We start from the raw sequence: 5,357 nt of genomic DNA, 5'->3' as shown, positions 1-5,357 counted from the left end.
GAGTGTAGACCAGCTGTGGGGGGTCACGTGCCCGGATTTGATAGATGAGGGAGAGCTTGTGTCTAGTTTTCAAGTTCAAGAGGAAAAGCTGACTTCTGCAATAGTTGAGGGAGATAATGTGGACTTGTTTCTTTGTAAAATACTAGCGGTGTGCTTCTCCGTCTCTGAAAATCTCCTTTGCCCATTTCTATAACGTGCTTTTGTAGCAGCGTTTAGAGGTGCTCACTAGGATATGGTGTGCGAGCATGCTTTTGTGAGTGTGAACGCCTGACTAAGAAAAAGAAACCATCAAGCAGGGCACAACAAAAATAATGAAAAACAACAAAGAAGCGTACATTCGCTGAAATTTCCGCGGGCCTTCGGCGGAAAAACATATTTGGCAGGCATATATTCGTTTCCCTTCTAAAAACCTAACCTGTCATCGGCTCCGGCTATATATAGCCATCATCTTGCACTGACTTCCTTCACCACGACCTGGCCGGCTCATCATCGATCACCAAGCAAGGCGAGTTGTGGCCTTGTGGGGTAAATAGTTCTCCCTCCCTTATGCAAATTCAAGGAATAATAGTAGTACTATGTTGCAACTTACTTACGTCCAATTAATTCTCAGCAGTGAAGAATTGAAGGCACGATGAGTTCATCCGTGACAGCCGTCCGAGATAGGAGTGACTTGAAACAAGTTATGGCTAAGGCTAATGAAAAGCTGGTATATCTTCATTCGTTTTCCACAATATATATATATATATATATATATATATATATATATATATATATATATATATATATATATATGAGATATTAATTTCTGTAGAATTCCCTATAATATAATGGTGCTATTTATTTGTTTATTACTCACTCCTCCGTCTCTCATACACAATTTTCCCACGCTCAATCTAAGCTGGTACTGGAGTTCATGGGGTCCGTGTCCTACCGCTCGACGTGCGAGTACATGAAGCCGATTCTAGATGGAATCGCCGCGAAAAAAGATGCCTACTTCTACTACAATCGATGTCAACAATGATCAGTTCAAGGTATAGATCGTATAGATCCTATTTATATATATCGAGATAGGAAGCTCTTAATTCGTTTCCACGCTCAATTTAAAGATTTCTTGTTTTATCTCCTTTTTATGAAAGGTCGGATAAGGCCACAGTAATTTATAAGCACTAGAAAGTTTGACTAGCACGTTTAGTTTCATTTTTCAAAAAAATTTGAAGGGCCTTTTTTTGTTTCTTAGTAGTAAATAAAATTGCTGAAGACTTAAGGTGTGTATATACGTATACTTTCATAAGGTGCACATGCATATCAAGATTTTAACTTTAAAATCATTGACCATTAATTTAGCTAATAGTTTGTAATTTTTTCAGCTTATTTTGGCCGGCGCTTATTTCCACCTCTCTCATTTGTACTAAAAAGCAGAAGCTCGATCATAACAGCTTATTTTGATAGTCGTTTTTACTCTATTGGTGCAACTTATCTGGGAAACGCTTCCCTGAATACTTCCTCCGGTTTCTAAAGAATGTCGTTTTGAGGTTGTCTTAAGTCAAACATTTTAAACTTTGACTATAAATAAATTCTTTTAGGTTGAGTTTGAAAGCAAGAAAGTGATGTAAGTAGATTCATCTTGAAATGTAGTTTTATACAAGTATATATTATCTATATTTTATAAATATTTTATAGCAAAAAGTATCGGTCAAAGTTATTTTTTTGGAGACCGTGTCACTGTCAAAACGACATTCTTTAGGAAACCGGAGGGAGTAAGCTGTAGGGCCATTGTCATTCCGGTGGGCCTAAGTTGATTAATAATTATTTAATCATACGTTACATGCAGGAAATCGCAAAGGAGGCGAGGCTGCAGGCCCTGCCAACATTCTTGATAGTGAAGGGCACCAAGACGGTGAGATTCCTCGTTGCGCCCGACGAGGCGGAGCTCAGCAGCAGCATCGAGGATGCCTTAGAAGGCAAAATAAATTGATCACGTCACTCGATCGCCGTGATCAATATATCGAGACACCAGTCCGCATTTACACGTTACTACTGTAGTAGGAGTATACACCTACAGTAGCAATGTGTGGAGTCTGGAGTGTGCCCACCTACCCTGTATTGTATATTTCTTGATGCCTCGAAGAAATATACAATAAAAGTAACGGTTTGAAGTATGTATACTCAATAAGCGCTCGTTTGGTAGAGCTTTAGCTCTAGCCAAAACAGTTACCGTTCTAGCTATGGCATGTTTGATAAAGCAACTCCATTTGATTTCAGTTTCTTTGGTTAGAAAATTGTTTAGTAAAATAGCTATATGTAGTACCCTTCTATTTTTTATCTTTTATTTTTATTTTTTCATCCTTTATTTAGCCTCTTTCCTTCTTATCCGCACGCACGGATCAGCCTCTTCCTCCGTGATTCCATGATCCGCTCGCCTCCGCACCAGATACCCGACGTCCGCCATGCATTCGCCTTCGTACTCGGCACCAGCTTCCGAGATCCGGTCCGCTCTGCGCCGGCTCTCTGCCCAGCGGGTGCTCGTCGCCTGCCCCGCCTCCGTCCAGCGATCGCCTCCACCTTCTCCGCCCCCGTTCTCAACAATAGCACCAAGATCCACCCCACGCCTTTGTGACAGAACCGCCCAATTGTATAAGAGCACAAGGATAGTGGAAACTGTTGAGAAAGTCACCCCCCTACACTTGAGCACATATGAACTCGGTAGTCCGTCGAGTACCACAACGGGTCTCGATAAATCAACTTCACAACCAAGATCGTATATGATTAAGGAACCAACATACATCATAATATATAGAGTTCGCAACGGAAATTCAAATTACAAACCGAGTTCACAATTATTTATTACAACACCAAGTTCAAATCTGATACTTGAAAGCAACATAGTTTTGAAACTAACACAAAGCAACATAGTTTTGAAACTAACACATTGTCACATGTTCAATACACTGCGAGGTTAGAAACCACCTCCAACCAAAAGCACAAGAGAGGGGTATAAGAACACGGCCATGCCCATTGGCCTCTACTCAGCGGCGTCCACTGCGGGACTAAAGCAACTGATACAGTAACCTTTATAGAGAGTGTCACCTGCAACAGAGTGGATAAAACCCTAAGTACTCAATTGTACTACCCGTCAGGAAATAAAATAAAAGACACCAAGGATATGCAGGACTATATTTAGAAGAGTGAATTGGTAGCAACACTTTGCAAAAAGCTTACTCAAATAATCCTTACTTTCAAATTTTAGCTCCAAAATTAAAGTTGGGCTATTTAGAGCTTCATTAGCACTATCCTACATAACACACTTGATTAGAGAGAGCATCATAGCAAACAAAATAAATTTCCACCTGTCAACAATTATATTTCATAAATTACTACGATGCTGGCTGGTGACTAAGTTTCTCACAATCCGGGAGATACGGTGATTCGAATCGATTACATCTAGTTGGGTAAAGCCCGCATCACACACCCTTGCAAACCCGGCCAATGGTTCATGGTAGTCACCGTTCACTCTATTCGGCGGTGAGTTAGGACCGCGTCACAAAGCTCATCTCCTCCCGGCAATGCTAATGGTCCAGTATATAATAACTCATCCCGTACGAGCTAATTGGTTTCATGGTCGGAGTGACTTATCCGGCCGTAATGTGAAGGTACGTGTAACACCCCGATTTTAAGGACAAAACTAGATTTGCACCATATGTGAGCCCTGGAAGTCAAATCTCACATATAACTACAAATAAAGGGTAGTATCAAGAAACAATGCTTAATATATAACGTACTTAGTATAAAAAAAATAACCTTAGATAGCAAACAGTGGAAAGACACTCCGATCTTTAGGTGATGACTCCACTCCACTAGATCTCAACTGACTGGTTGATCACAAGCCTAAACTCCTCCTGAGGTGTGGAGGGAATAGCAAGAGTGAGTCCATATCGAACTCAGCAAATATAACACAGGGTTTATGAGGCTCAAATGGCTGACACTAGTTAAACTGCATGTAGCTTTTAAGTGTATATCATGTTTGGCAAATATCAGCAACAAGGTAGTATTATTCCCATAACACATGATCAAGTGAAAATGAATAATGAATAGCATATAAACAACATAAATAAGAAATTAACATAATTCAATTGTGAACATCTATTCCATCAGTTTTTTTGGGCCACCCGTATCCGTGGGCACGGCTAGTATACCAGTTTGTTAAACTCTGCGCAGAGGTGTACACTTTTACTGTGAGTCGTGATTCAAAAATATGCGGGTTAATTACTCGTGAGACACCAAAAATCATATAAAGTCTTTCAAAGGCTCGTCTAACAAGTTAGGGCCGCTAAGGTTTCTGTGGCCTGCGAATGTAGGACTCCCCTTCCCTATGGCACAACGACCGCAGCCTATACACATAAAGACAGGGGTTCGCACTACACCCAACCCGAAAACACACCCCTCTTGCGCCAAAAAGGGAACCTCTAACAAGCTAGAAAAGGATCTTCAAAAGGCTAGAGCCAGAGCCATGTAGCCCTCATAGCTGTACGGCTTGTCCCAGCTTTTGCCAAAGGATAAGTCCTTACGGAGGGTCAAGAACATCCAGCAAAAGCTAGAGCTCTTCTCACCCTTTAATTCATGTTGCTAGAAAGTCATCTTATTGTTTATAGCTTATTCATTAGTCAAGTTACAAGATCATGGTTAATGTTCAGCGCCAGCAGAAATACTACCCAAATGCATATATCCTAAGGTGACAAGGTATTCGGTAATCAATTTCTAGGGAATCCTAATAAGGGTATCAAGGAGGACACATGCATATGTAATTTAGTGATTATCATGAATAGGACAACAAGGATGATCCCAAGCTATACTTGCCTTTAACTTGCTTTACACCCAAAGCAGCTTGCACAGAGAAGCCCCAACTTTATCTTCCATTCTACAACTTCTGCAGCTTCAGGCGCTCAGTCTTCTGATCTCCAGCGCTCACAAACAGTTCTTGTTCTACTCGAACCAAGCACCACGCATAGACAAACATACAAGAAACAAAGTAGACTAAGACAACACACCACACAAGAGAAAACATCGTACTAAACGAGAACTCGTTACTACGACCGCGAGAGCTCGAGAAAGGACTATCGGGAGCTTTATATTATTATCAAAGAAAAGAAAAGCCTACATGCTTGATTTACTTTAATTAAGAAAAATCATAGGAAAGTTACTAATTCAGATTAATCATATTATATTTTAGTTGAAAGACCGAGCTAAATCTAGTCATGTACTTAATTACAAATATTTCAATATATTTTATATACCGATTATACTTTAACTTGCATAAACAAAGTAACATATGAGGGGTTCTAATCGAAACATTAATGCAT

General features: G+C 40.2%; 1 long non-coding RNA gene across 1 annotated transcript; it reads left to right on the top strand.

The window, feature by feature from the left end:
• Positions 1-477: 477 nt before the first annotated feature.
• Positions 478-2,263, top strand: LOC136507949 (uncharacterized). The gene is made up of 4 exons (XR_010771796.1): positions 478-525; positions 611-706; positions 899-1,031; positions 1,832-2,263. It is a non-coding gene; the product is annotated as an uncharacterized lncRNA (long non-coding RNA).
• The last annotated feature ends 3,094 nt before the right edge of the window (positions 2,264-5,357 follow it).

The sequence above is a fragment of the Miscanthus floridulus genome, chromosome 15 (genome assembly GCF_019320115.1).
Source record: "Miscanthus floridulus cultivar M001 chromosome 15, ASM1932011v1, whole genome shotgun sequence".
NCBI lineage: Eukaryota > Viridiplantae > Streptophyta > Magnoliopsida > Poales > Poaceae > Miscanthus > Miscanthus floridulus.
Note: the sequence above shows the minus strand (reverse complement) of the source record. Positions and strands in the feature narration are given on the sequence as shown.